This window comes from Nyctereutes procyonoides, unplaced genomic scaffold (assembly GCF_905146905.1).
Source record: "Nyctereutes procyonoides isolate TBG_1078 unplaced genomic scaffold, NYPRO_anot_genome, whole genome shotgun sequence".
Lineage (NCBI taxonomy): Eukaryota > Metazoa > Chordata > Mammalia > Carnivora > Canidae > Nyctereutes > Nyctereutes procyonoides.
This window is the reverse complement of record NW_026575052.1, coordinates 44,519,517-44,545,430: the sequence shown is the minus strand read 5'-3', so window position 1 is coordinate 44,545,430 and position 25,914 is coordinate 44,519,517. Positions and strand designations below refer to the sequence as shown.

Sequence of the window (25,914 nt, the reverse complement as noted above, 5' to 3'; positions counted from 1 at the left end):
CTGCCAAATATGAACAAAGATTCATCACTCTTCTGACTCCCTCTTTGAATTCAAGGGCACTTCTGACTACACCTGAGTCAACTGGCTTCTGAGAAAGTGAGAAAGAACACCTATGCCTGACAGGGGATAGACTAAAAGCAAAACAAAACAAACACAAACACAAAACACCAGATGTGGTCCTTAACCAACAGCTATTTCCCTTTCAAAAAAGTCATCTTTTGCAACTGAGCAGACTTGCTGACTGATTTGCTTCCAGGTGGTCAATGAAGACTTTAATTTCTGGATTTGTTTCAACCCAGGGGGTGAGGGGAAGAGGACAGAAGCAAAGGTTACATTCTGTGAAGTGTACTCACTTCAACAGTATAACCTTTTACAAAACAGAATTCTCCCAGTTTGGTCTTGAAGGAGCTTAGGTCCCTCACACTTTTGATAGAGTTTTAAAATTGAATAAATAATTCAGGGAATCAGAGTCCTATGTAGCTGTGGTGCTATATATCCTGGAAGGCAGAGGTAGTTTTCAATGTGGATATAGGAAGAACCAGGTATCCTCTGAACACCAGGAAAGGGAGGGGAAGGAAAGTCTTTGTGAGACTTCCACTCCAATTATGGATAATGGTTTTAGAGCATAAGCTCAGGGATGGCAAAAACTGGAAGACCTGGGTTCTCATCACAGATTCACAACAAACCTAAAGGCTGTGTGACCATGGGTGGTTAACCTGCCCCTTCTGGGCTCTCAGGATACTATCTGAAAGTTATCAGGAAGGGGGTTGGGATCTGTGGAGATAATATGCCCTTTGGTTCACCCTTCTTCTCACCCTTTCAGAAACTTTTATTGGGCTCTATACAAGGTCCTGGGGCAGTGGTTGAGCATTTGACTGCAAGATCCTGGGGGATACAAGTAGTGAGCAAAACCAGACAGTTCCTGCCTTCATCCAGCTGGTCTAGATGGAGGAGGTAGACACGAAGTCATATCATAATAAAATACAGTAAGTGCCCCAAAGGAGAGGATATTGTGCAAAGGGGGGATTTAACATGATCAGGGAGGCCCAGGGAGCCATTGCTGAGAAAGTATGGGATGGATGACTGCAAGGGATGAGAGGGGTTTGCTGGTCCAGGAGAAGCCACAGGAAGTCCTGTTGGCACTGGGAAACCTGTTTTGAGCTCTGCTACCTCAGGGTGGGTGCAGAGGAAACACAGATAGCCCTCATAAGCTCCAGGTGGGATGCTCCTTTATGACAGACTACAAAAGCGTGGCATGTGTTGTTGAAAGCACACAGCATAGTCACCCTGATTCAAATACCAGGAACACCTACAACACCTAATTGAGGCTTCTAGAGGCAGCCTAAGTACAAAACTCGATGACTACCACTACAGTTGTCATCAGTAACACTGTCGAAGCCATAAATACTACTGCTGGTTTATTTGGGGAGGGAAGAATGTTCCAGTTGGAGAAAATAGCATGTGCAAAGGTCCTAGAGTGGGGGTAGGGCCAAGAATGAAGGGCTGATAGGTCAATGTAGGTGAAACAGAGAAAGTGATGGAAACCATGGTAAGAGCCAAAGTAACAGGGTAGGTCAGAGGCAAGCCCCCCCCCCCAAAGATTTTTGCCATTATTGTTAAGGAAATGGGCAGAAAAAAAAAAGATCTCCAATGATTGTGATACAATTAAAGTTTTGAGATCATTCCTGATGTACAGTGGAGAATAAGAGGCTAAATGAAGTAACAATTTGGAAAGAAAGGTGATACCATCAAACACCCACAAAGAGTACATCTGAGTCAAGGCTTTGTAATGGATAAAAAAATATGACTCTGCTTTTGGGAACTCTCCCCACAAATATTTCTTAGGCATTTACTCCTCTGGGTCATTCTTTATACCTCTGCTAGTATAAAGTATTTATTACCTCTGCTAATTCTTTCAACAGCTCTGTGAAATAGGTATGAGTGTAAGTACTTTTACAGAGACAAAGGTCAGGCTCAGAGAGGCGAAGTCACTGCCTAGGGTTGCCCAGCAATAGGAGGCCGTAGGAGTTATGAGGCATCGTTGGATTTTAATACCAGAGCCTACCTGACTGTAAAGCTGTGCTCCTTCCACTGTCTCACACTACACTCTTATATCATACATGGCGGGAAGTGATAAATGCTCCATATGTCACATGAATAAGCTGGCAGAAGTATTTATGGCATCGACAGTATTACTGATGACAACTGTAGTGGTAGTCATCGAGTTTTGTACTTAGGCTGCCTCTAGAAACCTCAATTAGGTGTTGTAGGTGTTCCTGGTATTTGAATCAGGGTGACTATGCTGTGTGCTTTCAACAACACATGCCACGCTTTTGTAGTCTGTCATAAAGGAACACCCCACTTGGAGCTTATGAGGGCTATCTGTGCTTCCTCTGCACCCACTCCAAGGTAGCAGAACTCAAAACAGGCTTCCCAGTGCCACAGAAGAAATGCAATCTGCAAGGACTTCCTGTGGCTTCTCCTAAACCCCTCCCTGAGCATCCTTCCTTACTGAGCGTTGTCTGCAGAGGCTTCCCATGGCTGTGGTGACAGAGAGGGAGCATGACAGCCAGGATCAAGAGGCATTACAAAGTGGGAACTGCCAGCCCAGAGCATCAGCTTAACGTGACGGGCCTGCCTGCTAATTCAGTCTGACATATTCCATGATGTACCACTTAATGGGGAAGGCTCCATGGAGGTGTCTGGGGAGGGAGCCGCTAATGTGTTACCCAGATAAGGCGGAAGGATGAATGTCATCCATGGTATTCCAGCACCATTCTCTTGCCCAGGTCAAGGCCTGTCCACTGCCTAGTGATGCCCTTCCCAGGAAGGAAGAAGGAGATTCAATCTGGACAGCATGGCTGGCCAGGAAGCCCTATTGGGACTCTGTGTGTTATTTGCTCTGGCTACATACTGTCTTCAGGGCTAGACAGGGAGAAGAGTAGGACACAATGCTTCAAGTTGGGCCCACAGGTCCTCATTAGGGCTTTCTCTATACAATATTCAAGGAGGGCTTCCATGCTGTGTGCCAGTCACACTGTCAGAGATCCCCTGTCCCAAGTCCAGGGCTCTGCAGCCCTCTGCCTTCTCTGGGCACAGGCCTGGGGAAGGTTCTTTGGTTTGCCCATTTTACAGTGGAGGTTCAGGGAGGTGAAGTATTCTGTTCAATGTCACACAGAGAGTAAGCTGAGGAGCAGAACCTAGGCAGTTTGGTTCCCGAGTGAGCATACTGTTGCAGATGAAACTATTAGAGGGAAATATGAAATTGCCATTTTTGCAGGTCAAAAACCATCAAGTCTCCATTACTGCAAACAGTTTAGCTTATAACTTTGGAAAGACTCTGGTATGTAGATGTGACACTGGGTCACAGAATAAAGAATCTTAGAAGGGTGCTTAGAGTCTTTTTCAAAGACCATCCTGTGTGTGCATGTGTGTGATGTGGAGGGGAATTTAATGAGTGGCTGTGGCTGTCTAGGTTTTACCTTCTTCATCACTCTTGGTAGTACGTGTTTGTATTCTCAATCATATCTTGCTTAAATTAATATTTCTGTGATTAAGGAAAATTTGAAAACTACTGACCCAGGCAGTACCTACAATATGCAGATGACAAAAAATCAAGACCCACAGAGATGCCTTAGCCATGGTTACCCAGGTACAGTCCAGGTCTCTACCTTCCATCCCAGAGCTTCCTCTGCCCCCCATACCATGTGCCTGAACCATTCTCCATAGAACCAGAGCCTTCCTTTTGCCAAATGTCAGAACCAGAACTGGACAAAACCCAGGATTAAGCCAGGACCTTTAGCTTGTAGTTCAAAGCCTCCTTTCTGAGCCATGTCAGCAGGTAGGGGATGAGGCTAAAATCAACTCTGAGACATGGTGAGTGCTGGATTGTACTTTCAATGAGAAGAGCATCCTTGGCTCTCAGAGGGCTCAGGTGGGTCTGTGGTGCGCTGTTGGATTTCCCTCACATCCCTCCCTCAGTACCTCCAATTCCTTCTGCATCTGGATTCCATTTCACCTCATCTCCCTGAGCCTGATTCTAAAGGGGGAACGCATTAGCCCAGCTGGCCAAGACAACCAACACTGTATCAGAAAATCAGCCCAATAAGGTCCCATCTCCCAAGAGAGTCTCAGAGTCTAACCAGCCGTAAAGCCTACAGAGATAGCTCTTGTCTGTAATACTAGTGGGATGCAAAGAGCCCCAAGAACCACATAGTTGCCTCCCTCTCATCACTGAGGTCTCTGTTCAATTATCATCCCTTGAGAGAGGGATCCTTGAGAGAAGCTTCCATGTCATGCCCACCATATCTCAAATAGTGTACTCTCCACTCACTATCCTCTTACTCAGCTGATGGCTTAGTATGTTTTCTTTTTTTTTAATTTTCACTCTATTTTTTTAATAATAAATTTATTTTTTATTGGTGTTCAATTTACCAACATACAGAATAACACCCAGTGCTCATCCCGTCAAGTGCCCCCCTCAGTGCCCGTCACCCATTCACCCCCACCCCTCCCTCCCCTTCCATCACCCCTAGTTCGTTTCCCAGAGTTAGGAGTCTTTATGTTCTGTCTCCCTTTCTGATATTTCCCACACATTTCTTCTCCCTTCCCTTATATTCCCTTTCACTATTATTTATATTCCCCAAATGAATGAGAACATACATTGTTTGTCCTCCGATTGACTTACTTCACTCAGCATTAATACCTTCCAGTTCCATCCACGTTGAAGCAAATGGTGGGTATTTGTCATTTCTAATGGCTGAGGAATATTCCATTGTATACATAAACCACATCTTCTTTATCCATTCATCTTTCGATGGACACCGAGGCCCTTCCACAGTTTGGCTATTGTGGACATTGCTGCTATAAACATCGGGGTGCAGGTGTCCCGGCGTTTCATTGTATCTGAATCTTTGGGGTAAATCCCCAACAGTGCAATTGCTGGGTCGTAGGGCAGGTCTATTTTTAACTCTTTGAGGAACCTCCACACAGTTTTCCAGAGTGGCTGCACCAGTTCACATTCCCACCAACAGTGTAAGAGGGTTCCCTTTTCTCCACATCCTCTCCAACATTTGTTGTTTCCTGCTTTGTTAATTTTCCCCATTCTCACTGGTGTGAGGTGGTATCTCATTGTGGTTTTGATTTGTATTTCCCTGATGGCAAGTGATGCAGAGCATTTTCTCATGTGCATGTTGGCCATGTCTATGTCTTCCTCTGTGAGATTTCTTTCCATGTCTTTTGCCCATTTCATGATTGGATTGTTTGTTTCTGTGCTGTTGAGTTTAATAAGTTCTTTATAGATCTTGGAAACTAGCCCTTTATCTGATAGGTCATTTGCAAATATCTTCTCCCATTCTGTAGGTTGTCTTTTAGTTTTGTTGACTGTATCCTTTGCTGTGCAAAAGCTTCTTATCTTGATGAAGTCCCAATAGTTCATTTTTGCTTTTGTTTCTTTTGCCTTCGTGGATGTATCTTGCAAGAAGTTACTGTGGCCAAGTTCAAAAAGGGTGTTGCCTGTGTTCTCCTCTAGGATTTTGATGGAATCTTGTCTCACATTTAGATCTTTCATCCATTTTGAATTTATCTTTGTGTATGGTGCAAGAGAGTGGTCTAGTTTCATTCTTCTGCATGTGGATGTCCAATTTTCCCAGCACCATTTATTGAAGAGACTGTCTTTCTTCCAGTGGATAGTCTTTCCTCCTTTATCGAGTATTAGTTGACCATAAAGTTCAGTGTCCATTTCTGGGTTCTCTATTCTGTCCCATTGATCTATGTGTCTGTTTTTGTGTCAGTACCACACTGTCTTGATGACCACAGCTTTGTAGTACAGCCTGAAATCTGGCATTGTGATGCCCCTAGATATGGTTTTCTTTTTTAAAATTCCCCTGGCTATTCGGGGTCTTTTCTGATTCCACACAAATCTTAAAATAATTTGTTCTAACTCTCTGAAGAAAGTCCATGGTATTTTGATAGGGATTGCATTAAATGTGTAAATTGCCCTGGGTAACATTGACATTTTCACAGTATTAATTCTGCCAATCCATGAGCATGGAATATTTTTCCATCTCTTTGTGTCTTCTTCAATTTCTTTCAGAAGTGTTCTATAGTTTTTAGGGTATAGATCCTTTACCTCTTTGGTTAGGTTTATTCCTAGGTATCTTTTGGGTGCAATTGTAAATGGGATTGACTCCTTAATTTCTCTTTGTTCAGTCTCATTGTTAGTGTATAGGAATGCCATTGATTTCTGGGCATTGATTTTGTATCCTGCCACGCTACCAAATTGTTGTATGAGTTCTAGCAATCTTGGGGTGGAGGCTTTTGGGTTTTCTATGTAGAGTATCATGTCATCAGCGAAGAGAGAGAGTTTGACTTCTTCTTTGCCAATTTGAATGCCTTTAATGTCTTTTTGTTGTCTGATTGCTGAGGCTAGGACTTCCAGTACTACGTTGAATAGGAGTGGTGAGAGTGGACATCCCTGTCTTGTTCCTGATCTTAGGGGAAAGGCTCCCAGTGCTTCCCCATTGAGAATATTTGCTGTGGGCTTGAGAATATTTGCTGTGGGCCTTAGTATGTTTTAGTATGATGTATTATTTCAGCAACACATCAGGGAATTCTCATCAGTATCCTATGATTTAGTTTGGTAGATATTATGATCCCTATTGCACAAGTGAGGCAACTGAGGCCAGAGGTTAAGTAATTTGTATAAAGTCACACAGCTGGTACGCATGCCTGGTTCCCTTGACTCTGGAGTCTAAGCCCTCTGTTGAGCTCTATTCTGGGCTCTGGAAGAGCGCAGTGGGGAATGTGGGACAGAGATAATAAAGAGACATGCCAATGCAGGGGATCTGTGCCGTGATGAAGGTCAGTAGGTACTGTTCTAGTTGAATGGGTTCTGTGTCTACCTGGGGAGGTCAAGGGAGACCTTGAAACGGGAGGGTTGAGTGATGAAACCAGACAGGGTGCAAAGGGTTTGTAGGACTCCATCAGGCAGAATAGGGTGTGGGAGGAGAAGGGATCATGCTTTAATCAGAGGGACCAGCACATGCAAAGGCTTAGGCAGGAGAGAACAAAAACAGGTATGTAAGTATGTGACTCCACATGTTTCTGAAGGAGGGTATCCGTGACTTAACTATTGGCTCAACAAATACTTAAGTCCCTATGCTGTATTAGACATGGAGAAAGCCTGGATTGGGTAAGGTGGTAGACAGTGGATAGGGTGCAACTTGAGGTGGGATGTTTTTGGAAGGCCTCTCTTACAGCATGACTTTTGAGTGGAGATCTGAATGCAGTGAGGGAGGGAGCTTTATGGCCGTCTGGGGAAGAGTATTCGTAGCAGAGGGAAGAACAGGTACAAAAGTTTGAGCACCTGAGGTTGGAGCATGACACTGGAACTTGAGGTTATGATATAGGAGGAACAGCAAGGAATCTTTGTGGCCAGAGAGGAGTTTGGAAGTGAGCAATTGCAGCAGATGTCGGATCAGTAGTTAGTGCTGGATCACAGATGTGACTGTAAGGGTAAGGAAGATTCAGGGAGGTGCAGGTAGCTATCCAATACACACCCCCTTCCTGCTCAGGAACTCCTTGCTCACTCGCCCTCTCACCACTCCTTCTGCCTCTCCCCACCCCTCCTTCAGTCTCTTGCCTTGGCTACTTTCTCATTATCTTCCCTGCCTCTCCTCTTGGAAAATACAAGATCATCTTTCAGTTCCCAGAACCCATTTACTAACAAAATGAATGTTGCTGTCATTTGGCTTATTTGGTGACCACACAGGCGATTCTTCACAATCTTCCACAGCACCTAAGCGGGTGTCTGCGGGTCACAAAGCCCCCCTTCAGAGATACACAAGGAAAGCTGTGCAGAATCCTGAAGCCCCTGAGGCCCCCACTTGAAACGACATCTGTGAAAATGCACAGCAGGGAGAGGCTAGAGGTGAGGACTCAAGTGCCTTCATGCACCGACTCTTCACAGAGAAAAAACAACAGCTGTGTTTACCATGGCAACCTCCAGTGCCCCAGCAAGTTGACAGACTCAAGGCAAGGCTCAGAGAGAAGAGATGGTGTGATAGGAGGTAAAAAGAGCAGAGAGAAGATGGAGTCATGCAGAAGGAAGAGAGAGATGGTCAGGTGTAGAAGGATGTGAATGGATTTTAGCTGATCGATAACAGTGGCTTAAATATGTTTGAGTTCAGCAGACAAACATTTGAATACCCTTGGTTGTCAAGAACAGTTAACATAATTGGCATTATGTTTTTTTTTTTGGAAAAAAATGCTATCAATTTAAATCCATGCTTGCTCCATATATTTTTCTCAATGTTCAACAGATGCTCCCCACCACTCCCAATAGTTCAGATTACTTGATATTGGGACTGATAGGATACATTAGAGTCATGGGTTAGGTGGTCTCCATGTCATCACTTAGGTAGTACATATGGCAATGTTATGACCACATACTGGCCCCAAATAAAGCCTTCAATAACCATGCATTGAGCATTTATTACATGCTAGGCAGTTACCACACAGAGGATCTTCAGGAATCTTACTGGAGGCAGATATTATACAAACTCTCCTACCTTTTCTTTTTGTTCCTAACAAGCCCTTTGGGGAAGCTGAAATCATGGCTGCTGTTTGACATAGAAAATAAACAGATGAGAGCTGTCTACCTCCTCCTTGGTGAAAGGAAACCATGACCCTGGTGCTTGGGACCACAGGTGCAAGGCTGAGTGGAGAATTGGGGTGAGTATCCTATCCCATCTAGAAGCAGTAAGTGGTTAGGCAGGTGGAGAATCTAGGAGTTACAGATCCCAACCTAACTTCAAGTTGGCCACCATGCTTCTCTCTGGGCTTTCTTCAAGAAAAATCCTTCATGGCCCTCCAATGATAATTACTATAAGCTTAGGATAAAGCCAAAGTTAAGAAGAACTCAAGACTTCAGTGTCAAGGAAGAGTGAGTAGGTCATCTTAAAAATGGAGAGCCATTGGGTAAGGCTCCTTGTTCCAAGGATCATAGATTTGTGGCAGAGCAGCTCTCTTCAAACAGGAGTATGGGATGGCTTCCCAACAACTACATAGAGTTTTAAAAGCAACCCTCGGGCATCCCTGAGTGGCTCAGCAGTTTAGTGCCTGCCTTCGGCCCAGGGCATGATCCTGGAGTCCCGGGATCGAATTCCACATCAGGCTTCTTGCATGGAGCCTGCATCTCCCTCTGCCCGTGTCTCTGCCTCTCTCTCTCTGAGTGTCTCTCATGAATAAATAAATAAAGTCTTAAAAAAAAGTAAGAGCAACCCTCTTGGAGCAACTGGGTGCCTCAGCCGGTTAAGCATCTGACTTTTGATTATTGCTCAGGTCGTGATCTCATGAGTTTTGAGTTTAGATCCTACATTGGGCTCTATGCTGGATGTGGAGCCTACTTGAAATTTTCTCTCCCTTGACCTGCATCCCTCTCCCACCTCTTAAAAAAAAAAAAAAGGCAACCATTTCCCCATATCTAACTTACACATATTTTCCTTTCTGAAACCAAATCATCTCAGGAGATAACCACAGCCTAAGTCTCCTTCTCTTTGCAAATAGAAAAACACAGAAGAAATACATTCTCCCATCTTTAATCTTATTGTGGTGAACTATAAACACTTCTCGGAGAGATAACTGGATAATGCCTTTAACCAGTGCCCCACAAATGTCACCAGCCATAGCTCAAGATGGTATGAATTTCTAATAAAGTTTTACTTTTTATATTTAATTATTATTTGTCAGAATTATATGTCTATGTCATTCAGGTCAACTGTATTCTATTAATTTTAGAAACAATTATATTCACAATAGAATTTTAAGCCATTACAGTCATACATTCATTGGGTGGGACCTATTCTTGCTACAGAAATGATTTTTTTAAAAAGGCTTTTAACATTTATTTGGGGGAAGTGAAAATACATGTTTCAAGAAGAAAAGCAATGTAAAGTTCTGACTTTTAAAGAATTTGCTCATGTATTCTTTTAATGGATAGTAGTGGGTATCCAGTTAAGATGGTATTTAAATTCTAGTGGATGCATTAAAAAGGTGATATAATTTTAAATTAAACCACCTATGTTCGAAATACTCCTGTAATCATCTTCAATAATTATATACCATTATGATGGAAAATACTTAGACTACTTATAAACCTGTGTACCTCAGAAATGTACACAGGTTTTCAAACTGGGGTACACAAACACAAAATCTGAAGTTGTATGGTATAAGAGAATTTCTGAAGTAGAACTGGGCTTGAGGGATGCCCAGGTGGCCCAGCGGTTTGGCGCCTCCCTTCGGCCAGGGCTGTGACCCTGGAGACCTGGAATCGAGTCCCACGTTGGGCTCCCTGCGGGGAGCCTGCTTCTCCCTCTGCCTGTATCTCTGCCTCTCTCGAATAAATGAATAAAAAAAAAATAACTGGGCTTGAATCCTGGGTGAGCCATTTACTAGCCACATGGTCCTGGGGCCCTGGTGCCTTCCAAAATGTTAGAGATAGCAACTCTCAGTAGCTTTTTTGAGAAAACTTAGCACAGGGCCTGATGCATACCATCTAATAAGGAAGAAACACTTATGGAGAACCTAATTTGGCCAGGATTGTGCTGAGCACTTTATGCATACCATGCTACTGAACCTACACAATGACCTTAAGAGGTAGGTGCTGGTATTGTTCCCACTTTCCAGACGTGGATTCTAAAACAACAGAAATCATAATGCTTATTCAAGGTTATACAGCTATTAAATTGTGAAGCTGCCCCTGAACTTGGCAGTCTTGCTTCTATGTTTGCTACTATTAGAATTCTTACCATTAACTTGCAATTGTAAAAATATGGTCCTTTCCGAGACTGCTGAGGGAAGATTTTAGGACTTTTTCTATTGGCTCTGGGGTTTAGGCATCCCTTCTAGGGAAATCAGTCATGATTAGAGAATTCAGCATGGCTCAGGAAAAGTGGCTAGTGGGATGATTATTCACTGGGTAGCAATTAACTTCATAAGAAAAAAAAAATCCAAAACAGCTGAAGGCTTTTCTGATTAGGAGTTTTCCAAATAGCTTCTGTCCACATTGTCATGAAAACCTTGGAACAATATGGTAGTTCATCCAATTATCAAACCAACCTGGGGGGCAGAGTCTGGCATTACGTGTACCCATTATTAAAGGGTAATTCAGTGTAACAAACCAAATCGAGTATGTACAAAGACTGTCAAATAAAATAAACCACTAACAAATTAAATTACTTCCCATTTTCAGTGGGAAGAATGCCAGTCATTTTTCATTTTAAAAAATATGCATCTTAATTCCATTTTTTAAAAACGTGAAAAGAAGCATTTGAAGGTCTCTTGTGCTGTCAGCACTGCCGTTTATTTTCCACAGGCGCATCTTTCCTGGTCCTGGGGCATGTTCTTTAAGAGACTTAATGAAGCATTAAGTCTCACCCTGGTCAAAAAACTTGTTTCCTCCATGGACCAATGGTGGATAGAGTTTAAAAAGCAAGAGCGATAGGTTGGCTCTGGCTTACAGCGACATATCAGAGCTGTTTCCAGAATGAAACTGCCACTCAAGAGCACCCCGCCAAACCCCCAGGGAATCCTATCCAAATAATATAATTTTTAGATTTCCCTGATCACACCCTTCAACAGCCTCAATATGGCCCTGATTTCTTTTACTGGCTTTGTCATGTAGATTGAAATATGCCTTAGAGGAAAAACCCTTTTGGACCAAGTCAGGCTTTGTGCTTCAGGTTCTTAAATATCCGAGAATTATATTCTTTCATTTGACAAACATTTATTAAGTGCCAATCACTGCTCTAGGTGGTACGTGTATAGACTGAACAAAACAGATTAGTTGTGGCACTTAAAGTCTAAAAGAAAAGAAAGACATTAAGGTCTCAAGGTAGATAATCCTGTCCTCAAGTATCACTGATGCAATAAAGAGATGTATAATGTCTCGAGAGAGAAAAAAAATACTGTTTCATTAAAAAAAAAACAAAAACAGGGGCTCTAATTTAGATTGGGGAATTCGGTAAATTGTTTTTAAGGAAGTGAAAATTCACCTCCAAAAAGCAGGACCAGGGCAGTCCTGGTGGCCCAGAGGTTTAGCACCGTCTTCAGCCCAGGGCCTGATCCTGGAGACCTGGGATCAAGTCCCCTTCTGGCTCCCTGCATGGAGCCTGCTTCTCTCTCTGCCTGTGTCTCTGCCCCCCACCCCCCGTGTCTCTCATGAATAAATAAATAAATAAATCTTTAAAACAAACAAAAAACAAAAAGCAGGACCATAGTATCCTCTAAATCAGTGCTTCTTAATTGAGGGGAATTTTACCATTTGACAAATCTGGAGATATTTTTGGTTGTCACAATTGGGTCTATGCTACTGGCAACTAGCAGGAGGAGGCCAAGGATGATGCTAAATGCTCAATGATGTAAGGATAGCTCCTAGTGACAAATAATTATCTGGCCCCCGGAATCAACAGTTCTGAGGTTGAGAAAACCCAGCTTTCTAAGGAAATCCATCAGAAACAATCTCTAAATCTAGGATAGAGAAAAGAAACCCAGTATTAACTTACACAATATGCAGCAAAGAGTTTCTGTTCATTCACAGAGATGTTTGGAATTAAAAATACACACACTCCTATATACATAAATACTCCTGTAGATACATATACACACGTATATATTTTATATACTTATGTATACACACATATATAAATACTTTTATATACATGAAAGTCTTATCCTCTATTACCAGCTGTAAGAACAACACAAAACCCATAAAAACTGCCTGAGGAATTAATATATGTATTTTAAACCCAATGCATCAAAGATAGTTTTAATGGCAGACGAACAATTTCATGCTCTTAGTGTCTTTGACTTATTTTGGCCTCTCTATGGAAAAGACAGGAAAAATATCTTTCCCTCAGAAGATAAACTCACTATCTAATTACCAGTCCATGCAGCAGCCTGTAATTCTGCCAATTTTATCTTATTTTTTTTTCTCCCAGACACTTCCATTTTCTGCCAACATTGCTATTTCTCAAAGCATGTTTCCCTATTCACTGCCTTTCCTGTTATTTCCCTTGATGTTTCACATTGTGTAATTCTGCAGGAAAAAAGGAGACATCTTAAAATATCCCAGTAGGGGAAAATTTCAATTAACGCCTATAGGTGGGGAAGGAGATGGGATGGGAAGAGCCAGTGGTGTAATTTCTGATTAGTTTGGTTAAATTAATCGCAAAACTGTTTTTTGTCTTTCAACTCCTACTGATAAAAGTGTTTCTAAAATCTGTCCACACACTTTCTTCTATCAGTGATTAGCATAAACATCGCTGAGTCTTTGATGACCAAAGACTGACAATACCTCAGGAGCATATCACATTCTGTTATTCATTCCTGCAGAATATATAAACCAAGAAGAGAAATAAAAATTTGATATTTACGTCAAGAATCTTAGACTTGGAAGTTACGTCTAAGAGGTCATGACACTGAAAAGATGTGGAGGTGTACAAAGAACTTTGAAACATGGCCTTTCCTAGACATGCACAAAGCTTTACAAATAGCTACATGGCGAGTGCTGCCTCCCGCCAACAGATGGCAGTAGTGATTACTAATGATGCCACAAGTTAGGAACAACTGACTTCATGAATCACCTTTCAGAAGTGCATCCTCTGGTTCCCATTCCTGGCTGCCTATCAGAGTCAAACGAGGTTTCTTATTAAAAGCTGATGCCTGGGCCTGACCACTGATCAGTTAAGTCAGAATGCCTGTGAAGTGGAACCCAAGTACTGGTATTTTCATAAGTCCCCCAACTGACCATATGTAGAGCCAAGGGTGAGAGCCAATGAGTCCGAGGGGTTAGATGGAAGGATTTCATACAATAAACTTGCAACAATGATTATATTTCATATGAGACTATATGAATTTAAAATTATTTTTATGGTTTTTGTACTGATTGAGGTTTTTAAGAATTTTATTTATTTATTCATGAGAGACACAGAGAGAGGCAGAGACACAGCAGAGGGAGAAGCAGGCTCCCTGTGGGGAGCCTGATGCAGGACTTGATCCCAAGACCCCGGGATCACGATCTGAGCCCAAGGCACCTGCTCAACCACTGAGCCCCTTGATTGAGGTTTAAACTCTGTTTTAAATAAACAAATAAACAAATAAGAAGGATTTCATTTATGATTTCCAAAAATGGCAGCAAAAGGTTACTATTCTAAATATGCAAAGAGTTCCTAAAACCTGATAAAAAGACACTCAGTAAAAAAATGGGCAAAGGATATGAACAGAGTTGGAAGTGAAAACCGAATGACCAGGAAATATACAGAAATATGCCCAGCCTTATTAGTTGTCAAGGAGATGTAATTTAAATTTGTGAATCTTTAATCTTATAGAAGATTAATCTTATTAATCTTTAATTTTTACTTATTTAAAAAATTTACTATATGCTAGCCACTGTTCTATCTTTATCACTATTAATTCATTTAATACTCATAACAATTTTATGGGGTAGGTATTCATATCTTTACAAAGGGGGATAACAGACATAAAGCAGGTACATGTCTTAGCTTAAAGTTGCCCAGATAGAATGTGCTAGAGCTGAGATAGGTACTTTTATATTCTAGCCAAGAGCATCCTTACCCCTAAGGACTACACTACACTCTCTTGTCCGCAGTACCTCCACTGGTATTGGTAAAAGTTACAATGACTAATAATACCCTATCCTAGAAATGGCAGGAAGAAACAGGCACTTGCCGGTGGGATTCTGAAGGGCAACAAAGATTTTCAGAAGGTGATCTGGAGTAGCTATTAAAACAAAATAATGTACACATCTTTTAATTTAGCAAACTCTAATGAAAACTACAAAAACAAAACATTAGCTTCTGATAATACACATTTGTGAACATTTATTGCAGCATTGTTAGTTATAATTGCATTGTAGCAAAATCTAGAAACAACCCAACTGTTTATCAATTAGGGGATGATTTAACAACTTGTAGTGCACCCATGCTTTAAAATATCTGCTGCTATTTCAGAGAAGAATTGACCTGAAGAGATGCTAATATTACTGAGCAGTGTAATGTGTATAGTATGGTCTCGATTTTGTATGAAAAACATAAAGTCATATCCATCTACGAATGTTAATATGTGTTTGTGTAGGCAAAGAGAAAGGTATGGGAAGACACACAGCAAACAAGTAATATGGATTTAGTATGAGTTAGTATGATTTGACCTGTTTCTGTAACTATGTGTTAATTTTGGAGCACAAAAAAAAAAAAAAAAGGCAGAGAAATCCTTATGTCTAATGTCCTGCCAGGGCAGGATTCTTAGGATTCTTAGTCTGCACCAGACTCTTCCTGGGAAAATTGAAGTGGCTCAAATGAGCACAACTTCCTCATTCCTATGAGCTCAAATCTTCTTTCCTTAACTGTCTACCTATTAGTTCCCTAGGTCATCAAAGAGCCAGGCCACCCGCTTCGTCCACGCAGAAGCACTTCAGATATTTGAGGCCAGCTCTCAACCCATCCTATTCTTCGTTAATATAGCTATACCTAGACCCCATCTTCACACCCCACCAATGGTCAGGGCTGTTCACCCCTACTGAAGCTTTGCTTTACTGAACACACCTGTCAGTTCAGAACATAAAGGGATCTGTATTCTTCTACACAAGACATGTGTTTTTCCCCTTAGTTTTTTTTAAAGATTTTATTTACTTATTCATGAGAGACACACAGAGAGAGGCAGAGACACAGGCAGAGGGAGAAGCAGGCTCCATTCAGGGAGCCCGATGTGGGACTCGATCCCTGGACTCCAGGATCATGCCTTGGGCCAAAGGCAGGCTAAACCGCTGAGCCACCCAACCGTCTCTCCCTTAGTTTAAAATTGATTTACCTCTCTCTTAGTCCATATCGCATGATCAATTAAAATTGCTAGGCCTTTTTTTTTTTTAAATAAATGAGTATCAATCAAGTCAAATATCTTCTCTACTACTGTTTTTAACTTGAGTATGAGTTCCTAAATTCTCCCTGCCTCATCCAGGATTTACCTCTTTCTCTTAAAAGTGAAATACAGGGGTGGGGAAATGGTATGGGTGTGAGTGTATGAAATTAATGATTTATGGATTCCAGATAATTGGATTTTCTGGATAATGAAGACGATGGGTGAATGAGTTAGGAACGCGAAGAGGACAGGATAATGCCCTGTAGTTTGGCTGCAAAGTGGGAGGTACCCGAAATCTTCCATTCTCCAAAGGCAGCGTTGAATTGGAAATGTAATAATCCCAGAAAATAAAACTGTTACGTGAAGTGGGTGAGGAAAGAGATAGCTCTGGAGGATAAGTTTTGCTAGTTTTTGAGAGAAGAGAGGTGCATGTGCCTGAGAGTGAGTGGGAGGAGGGGCAGACAGACTTCCTGCTGAGTGAGAAGCCCAATGCAGGGCTGGACCCCACAACTCTGAGATCATGGCCTGAGCCTAAACCAAGAGTTGGACCCTTAGCCAGCTGAGCCATCTAGGCACCCATGGGGCTGCCTGGTCTATTAACCTGCTTCTATCTGGATGTTTGGCCCGTTTTCCTCTCCTCGCCAACAAAAGTTAACTCCATCTGTTTTTAAGTCTGACTGTGGCTTCCAATGAGTCCCTCTAGTCCTATCTCTACTATACTTTCAAACCAAGTGCTCACGACTATTATAAAGGAGAGGAGGGAATAAAGTAGGAAGAATACAAGTCATCCTTGTAAAGGCATCTCACCTCTACCCTTGTACATATGTTTATAGTCACCTCCATGCCTCACTTCCAATTAAGCCTTTTTAAAAAGTCTTCCCACGTTCTGACTGTGCCAGTTAACAGAACTCCCCTTATTCCTCATGCCACATATATACTCAACCCAGTGGAAAATCTGGCATTTAAAGAGTCCTGTAGAAAATGGTGAATTTTCTAACTTCCTCTTTCAACCTGGCACTATTTTGATGGCCTTCTTGGAATAATTTCCTGACTAAAGCTCCTAGTATTATAATTCAGACTTCTGACAGTCTCTCGTTCAAGAGCAAAACACAATTGGTCACTACTCCCTGGATAGAAAATTTATTGTGTTTGGAATCCTGTTATGCTGCCCTTCAATCTTCTTTAGGCAATGAACCCAAACCCATTTCTTTAACTCTATCTTACCATTTTCCCTCTATTCCCTAATAATTGTACAAGTTGTGACTTGTCTGTGGCAATCACACACTTTTTTAGGCTAGATTGTTAAAGCGTATTAGAATAAGAGTTTATCCTGAATAAGATTTGGTAATTACTTCTTTCAGAACAACATTACTATTTTGGATGACTTAGGCCTATCTGGTTCTACTAACACTTTTTTAAAAAAATGATTTTATTTATTTATTTGACCAAGAGAAAGAGCACAAGCAGGGGGAGTAGAAGAGAGTGAAGCAGGTTCCTTGCTGAGCAGGGAGCCTGATGCAAAGCTCCATCCCAAGGCCCTGAGATCATGCCCTGAGCCGAAGGCAGACACTTAACTGACTGAGCCACCCAGGCGCTCCTTAACTAACACTTCTATATTATTATTCATGAGGACCCTGGGATGTTTTTCTATACATTTGCTTCCTCTTTTCACATTCTATACATGAATGGTAAGATTTTCTCTCTCCGTGTACCAGCACTATGCTTTGTCCTTTTAGAACTCTGTACCCTTTTAGAACTATTCCCCTCAAGTTTGTAAGGTTGCCATTCATTTCCTTACTCATTCCTGACCTCTCCTTTGTCCCCTAGTTTTGCAAAATGTGAGCCTATATAATGGTGGGGAGCAGGAGGAAGGATGCAAAGATGGAGCTTATAGCCTTTGAGGCTAACTCATAGGACTATAAACTCTATTAATTTTCTTTTCTTCCTTAAGGGAGGAATATGAGTTATTTTCTCAAATAGCCAAAGCAGGGGAGTCCTTTAAAAACCATAAATCTCTGAGGCTAACAGTTAAAAGGAAGGAAAAACTAATCATACAGATGGAAAATATGACAAATATGCAGTTCATTTAAAATCACTGTAGTTGAACACCAAATTATTCCACTTGACTTCCACTTACTCCACATTTTTTTGAGAATCCATTTTGCATCTAATCTAGGAATAATTATTATATACTGAATTGCATTAATATGTGGATTCAACTATATATGCTTAGCATAAAACAGAAAAATGGGGGAAGGAAACAAATTTAAATAATGTTGACTGCTGTGACTGCATTCCCCTCAATGGATAGAAACCCTGCATAAGTATGAGATGGCCGTAATCAATCTGCTCTTTCCTCTGAATGACTGTGTGGATCTCATCTCCTAGCATCTTGATATGCTGAATGAGCTACTAAGGTTTAAAGCAATCTTGGGGCTCCTGGGTGGCTCAGTTGGTTAAGTGGCTGACTCCTGATTTTGGCTCAGATCATGATCTCAGGATTGTGAGATTGAACCCTGTGTCGGATTCCATACTGGGTGCCGAGCCTGCTTAAGGTTCTCTCTCTCCCTCTCCATCTGCCCAATCCACCTGCCCCCTTTCTCTCTCCCTCTCTTAAAAAACAAACAAACAAAAAAACGCAATGTTTTTCACAAACGGCCTTTCAGATTTTTTGTATAGCTTTATATTACAAATTATTCTTCATATGGTACATATTTATATATATACATATTGTATAGGGTTTACAAAAACTATGTATAGTATATCTTTAGGGTGATGTAAGAGATTTTTCAAGGATATTTTTGAACAACCTTGACTCTTGCATTAGGGGATGACTTTGGAATGACTTTGGAACCTAGCCTCTTTAAAACTGTCACTTCACTGACCCTTTTACAAATACCTACTATTTCCCATATGCCATTAGATCCTTTAGGCTTCACAAAAATCCCACACAATTGATATTGTTTTATAAACAGAATTGAGATTCAGTGAAGTTAAATGACATAGTCATGAGGCCATTTGGTTAGGATCAGCAGAGATAGGATCTAAACACAATCTGAATTCATGAAACATACTTTTTCTATGTCAGGGACTCTATGTCATACTACTATGACATAGTATACAAACATACTATGTCAGGGACTCTAAAATCTTGATATGTTTCAAGCTCTTCAATGGCTTATACTACAGATATTCTATCTTCTTTTGCCAAGGACTAGATAGCATACAATATTCTAATACTTTAAAACGTTAATATAACAATTTATAAGCAATATTTATTGAGCACTTACCAAATGCAAGGTGCTATTATATACTCAGAAATTGAGAAGATAAAACAAGAAAATCATCAAATAATTTGTAGGCAGGAACCAATAATGGGGCTCCAGTAAGTCATGATAAGGACTTTGGAATTCATTCTAAGTGATAAGACAAACCAATGGAGGCTACTAAAAGAGAGGGGAGAGATCTTATTTGCACTTTTAAAAGCTCCTTCTAGAGGCGCCTGAGCATCTGCCTTCGGCTTGGGTCATGATCTTCCAGTCCTAGGATCAAGCCCTGCATGAGCGTTCTGCTCAGTGGGGAGCCTGCTTCCATTTCTCCCTCCTCCCCTGCTTGTGCACACTCTCTTTCTCTTCCTCTTTCTCTCTCAAATGGATAAATAAAAATATTTTCTAAAAACTATAAATTTCTTCTAAGTGTTTGTGGTTATCAGGTTGTTGGAGTGGAGGAGTGACTGAATGTAGGAATAGCAATCGGGAAGCTTTTTACATCATAGTGATGGATATAGGTTAGAAATAAACTAGCAGAACACAGAAAGGTAATAGAATAGAAAATAAAACAGTTATAGATACAAGCTGCCTTGAAACAACTAAAACAGAGAAAATGTGGAAATCAGAGTTATCAACATGCTTTATAGACTTGAGGATATATCACAAAACAAAATGAAAAAGTACAAAGATATAAAAATCAACGAAGAACAGATTATATATACACAAGGATCCGATGTATGTATAATTGTTGGTCATGAAAAGATCAAAAGAAGTGAATCTAAAAAAATGTAAAATGTATTTATAAAAACTTATAAAAGTAAAGACTCAAATCCAAGATTAAAAAGACGGAAAGGGTATAATAATCCAAGAAAAATGGGCAGAGGAAGTTTAATACCAAGTTATTAGTGAAGTTATGTTACTTCAAACATAAAGAATATCTATGGGTTATACAGATCTTTAAATTGAGTCAAGTACAAGAGGTAAAAATAAAGACTGGCTTCAGACTTCGCTCTACAGGAAACTCAATGCCGGAAACACAACTGTGTCCACAAAGTTATGACAATTGAATAAGCTTTAAGGCTGTGATTAGCATAGGAGCAACTTTCTTAAGGAAGCAAAAAGGGAACACAGTATTTACGAGCTTCTACTAGAATGTAAGCTCAGTGGAGGTAGGGTCTACTACTGTATTGTTTTCCATTCTGTTCTCAGCATCCAGGAAATACAGCATTACACACAATAGGTACTGAGCAAATGTTTGTTGATTGAATGAAAAAATTACAGAAAGGAAAATTGGAAATTTTTCTCATTCAGAGATTTCTAAGCTGATTTTTTATCAGAACCACTTGACACATCTTAAAGAGAAGCAGAAAATACAGATTGCTCAGATTTACACTTTGGAACTCAAATTCACTTGGTCTGGGGTAAGGCTTGAGTATCTTCATTTTGAAAAACTTCGATTTTTTTTTTTACCTTATCTGCTTTACCCAGACTATTACTTACTTAGCATTTTCTTTAAATGAATTTGCTTTTTAGTTAACTAAATTAATTCTGGTAGGGAACTTTACATTACAGCAATACATGAAAATACAGTTTTCTTTGAATTGAAAAAAAAAACCATTGAAGAATGTTATAAAAATAAACACTAAGAAAAAAAACTTGTTCTTAACCTACCAAGACTAAAGCAGAAACAGAAAACGTGAACAGACTAAATACCCTAATGAAATTGTGTTAGTAACAAAAAACCTCCTAAAAATAAAAGTCTAGGACCAGACAGCTTCACAGACAAATCCTACCAAACATTTAAAGAAGAGTTAGTACCTAGTGTTCGTAACTATTCCAAAACTAAAGAGGAAAGAAAACTTCCAAATTCATTCTATGAGGCCAGTATCATCCTGATATCAAAACCAGATAAAGAAAAAAAAAACCAGATAAAGATATTACAAAAAAAAGAGTACTACAGGCCAATATCTCTGATGAATACAGATGCAAAAATCCTCAACAAAATATTAGTAAACCAAATCCAACAATAAATTAAAAAAAAATCACAGACAAGGGTGGTTTACTATTCATAAAACAATCAATATGATACATCACATCACAAAGAGAATACATAAAAACCATATGATAATTTCAATAGACACAGAAAAAGCACTTGACAAAGTACATCTCCATTCACAATAAAAACCCTCTGCAAGGCAGGTCTCAAGGGAACATATCTTAACATAATAAAGGCCATATATGAAAAATTCACAGCCAACATCATACTCAGTGAGGAAAAACTGAGAGCTTTTCCCCTAAGGTCAGGAACAAGACAAGGATGTCCACTCTCACCACTTTTATTCAACATAGTAATGGAAGTCCTAGCCACAGTAATCAGACAACAAAAAGGAATAAAATGCATCTGAATTGGTAAGGAAGAAGTAAGACTCTTGCTATCTGCGGATGATAGCATACTGTATATATATAACAGTATATAAAAAGAGCCCACCAAAAATCTACTAGAACTGATAAATGAATTCAGGATACAAAATAAATGTAGAGAAATCTGTTGCATTCCTATACGCTAATAATAAAGCAGCAGAAAGTGAAATTAAGAAAGCAATCCCATTTACAATTGCATCCAAAAAATAAAATATCTAGGAATAAGTGAAGATTATAAAACACTGATGAAAGAGATTCAAGATGACACAAAGAAATGGAAAGACATTCCTGCTCATGGGTTAGAAGAATAGATATTGTTAAATCTACAGATGTAATGTAATCCCTATGAAAATACCAACAGCATTTTTCAAAGAAGTAGCACAAACAATACTAAAATTTGTATGAAACCACAAAAGACCTCAAACAACCAAAGCAATCTTGAAAAAGAAAAACAAAACAGGAGGTATCATAATTCTATATTTCAAGTTATATTACAAAGTGGTAGTAATTAAAACAGTATGATACTGACATTAAAATAGACACATCGGTCAATGGAATAGAGAAGAAAACCCAGAAATAAAGCTACAACTATATGGCTAATTAATCTTTGACAAAGGAGGAATGAATATACAATGGAAAAAAGATAGTTTCTTTAACAAATGATACTGGGAAAACTGGAGAACTACATACTAAAGACTGAAACAGGACCAGTTTCTTTCACCCTATACAAAAATAAATGCACAACGGATTGAAGACCTATATGTGAAACCTGAAACCATAAAAATCCTAGAAGAGAGCTTAGGCAGTAATTTCTTTGATACCAGTCATAACAACACACTTTTCTAGATGTGTTTCCTGAGGCAAGATGATAAAAGCAAAATAAACTATAGGGACTATGTCAAAATAAAAAGTTTCTTCACAGTGAAGGAAATAACAAAACTAAAAGACAACCTACTGAATAGGATATGTCATTTGCAAATGACATATAAAGGGTTAGTAGCCAAAATACATAAAGAATTGATTCAACTCAACACTTGAAAAAAGAAATAATCCAATTAAAGATGGGCAAAAGTCATGAACAGACATTTGTTCAAAGAAGACATGCAGGAAAGCTCGGGTGGCTCAGTGGTTGAGCGTCTGCCTTTGGCTCAGGGCATGGTCCCAGGTCTGTGGATTGAGCACCACATCAGGCTCCCTGCATGGAGCCTGCTTCTCCCTCTGCCTGTGTCTCTGACTCTCTGTCTCTCTCATGAATAAATAAATAAAATCTTAAAAAAAAAGAAGATATGCAGATGTCCAACAGACCCAGAAAAGATGCTCAATATACTCAGCATCAGGAAAATGCAAATCAAAATTACAAAGTTACAATGAGCTATCACCTCACACCTGTCACGATGGCTAAAATCAAAAACAAGAAAAGCAGGCAGCTCCTGTGGCGCAGTGGTTTAGCGCCGCCTGCAGCCCAGGGCGTGATCCTGGATCGAGTCCCACGTTGGGCTCTCTGCATGGAGCCGGCTTCTCCCTCTGCCTGTGTCTGTGTCTCTGTCTCTGTCTCTGTTTCTCTCTCTGTCTCTCTCTGTCTCTATGAATAAATAAATAAAATCTTAAAAAAAAACATAAGAAAAGCAAGTGTTGGCGAGGATGTGGAAAATAAGGAACCCTCTTACACTGTTGGTGGGAATGCAAACTGGTGCAATCACTGTGGGAAATAGCATGGAGGTTCCTCAAAAAGCTAAAAACAGAACTACTCTACAATCTAGTAATCATATTACTATTTACCAAAAAAATACAAAAATATGAATTCAAAGGGATACATGTTCCCCCATGTTTATAGCAGTATTTATAATAGCCAAAGTATGAAAGCATCCCAAATGTCCACTACTAGATGCATGGCAAAAGAAGATATGGAATAGTATTCAGCTATAAAAAAAAAATGAAATCTTGCCATTTGCAGCAACATGCATAGGGCTGGAGGCTATAATGCTAAGCCAAGTAAGTCAATCAGAGAAAAGACAAATACCATATGATTTCACTCGTATGTAGAACTTAAGAAACAAAACAGATTAACAAAGGGGAAAAAGAAAGAGAGAGATAGAGACAAACCAAGAACAGACTTTTAGAGAACTGATGGTTACTAGAGGAGAAGTGGTGGGGGATGGGTGAGATAGATGATGGAGATTAAAGAGGGCACTTATCAAGGTAAAAAAAAAAGTTCTTAAATTCTAGCCAGATGGATCACCTAGAAAGACTAAACTATCTTCCAATCTTAAAAAAAAACAAGGTTTAGAGAGGCTACAAAATATTAATATCAAAGTAGGGCTTTGGGCTTGATATAATCAGAATGATTTTTTTTAAAGATTTTATTTATTCACAAAAGACACACAGAGAGAGGCAGAGACATAGGCAGAGGGAGAAGCAGGCTCCCTGTGGGAATCACAACCTGAGCCAAAGGCAGATGTTCAACCACTGAGCCACCCAGGTGCCCCAAACAGAACGATTTTAAAAACGAACAAGAAAGGAAAAACTTTGTGCGTTATATGATTCAGTATTACTTAAAAGCTGCGTCTTTGTACCAATACAAAGAAATATAGAAATACACAGCCTAGACTTTGGGGAACAGAGTGACATTTGACAGTGACCAGCACAATACTGGAGACATGTCAAATATTTATAGGTAATGTACTTTGCGTCAGGCACAACACTGGGTCTTTGGAACGGGACATCAAATAAGATGGTCTCTGTCTTTTGGTGGCTCAATGCTATTTTATGTGCCTCTACACAGTTGGGAAGTGCTAAGTGTTTCCTGTGATGAGCCATTTGCATAAACAGAGAGCTGGTACCCTTGTCTGGCCATATTTAGCTACAGATTCCAAATCCAGGAAGGTGTTAGATATTGTCTCTTACACTTGCTTTCTAGAACCATAATGGTAGCTAAAGCTTCTGGGGTGGGGCTTGCCATCTGCCACTCCATCAAACACGTGACATGATTTATCTCACTTAATCCTCACCACCACCATAGGAAACAAGGACAGTGTGTGAGGGTTAACCCTCACACAGCTCAGACACGAGGCCCCATCCATGCCAGGGAACACAAAACTACCAACCTGATGGTGACCCTACTATGGCTTTACTTCTATTGTTTCGCCTGCTACTGCCATTAAATTCTGTTTCCTTATCATGGTGTGATGAGAAAAGGAGCGTGTGACTCCAATGGCTGTCTCATTAACTACAGGTTATTAAAAGGGAAAATGAGAGGAATCAAGGCAGTTGTAGATTGGGGACAGTTGGACTGAGAATTAAGCGAAATGATAAGCAAGACAGAGGGAGAGAATCAAGAGAAGATTTTACTGGAGGTTAAGAGAAAAATAATGAGCTCTTTTTTAAACACAAAAGGAGCATGTAAGCAGTGAAGAAGGAAACCAGACTGCTGGAGCCTGGCAGGGGGTAATTTATTGATCGACAAGAATGTGCCCAAAAGAAAGACATAGAGGAGGAAAATTATTCGCTGCAGTTTTCACAATGGGAGATGTCCAAGGAGGCAAAAGATGTAAATTTCCCAGGGGAGAAGATTACGAACTAAGATTTTTCAAGTCCTCCAAAAGAAAACACTGCCTTTTTTTTTTTTTCGGGTTTTGTTGATGAACAAGCAACACACCATCAAACCACACAGTTGGCCTTGATGCTGACAGACACCTGAAACTGTCTGGAGTAGAGGAAACTGGGACTAATTATTCCTTAGTCTCCTAATGACAGGGTCAAAGGAGACCTCGATTCACTCAGGGAACAGACTCAGTGGGTTTCTGTGGACCCTGTCACAGAAAGGAGGAGAATCCTAAATTGAGGGATAAACGAATAGCTTCTCGACAAGGAGAGTGCCGGAACAGGGGATGCCTCCACAGACACAGAAAGCATAAGGAGAATTTGTCCAAACATTACAGACAAAAGCTACATGATCAATCTTGACAGGGGAAGCCACTGGCCGAAATGGAGAGGCCTAAGGACCGCTGGGGCAAAGGGACCATAGTAGGGTTCAGCATGGAAACAAAGGTGGCAGACAAACCTCTCGCCCTTTACAAGGAGAACCTGCAGCTGTTCAGGTTGGAGGGGTCATTTAATATTCTTCTGTTCATTCCTAAGCCTTTGAAGGCATCTTGACTCCAGACTATACCCAACTATTTATTTTTCCTTCACGAGAACTCTTTCATTTCAAATGACATTCTCTTCGAGATATATTTATAGGTCTATAAATTTTTTTGTCTTTAATTATAGAGAAGGAGATAAACCCAGCTCT

At 40.3% G+C, this 25,914-nt stretch overlaps 1 protein-coding gene across 7 annotated transcripts in view; it reads right to left on the bottom strand.

Annotated features, from left to right (window-relative positions):
- The window catches only part of PPP2R2B (protein phosphatase 2 regulatory subunit Bbeta), a 439,499-nt gene that overhangs the window by 54,106 nt on the left and 359,479 nt on the right, over window positions 1–25,914 (bottom strand). The gene's annotated exons all lie outside the window — the stretch shown is intronic.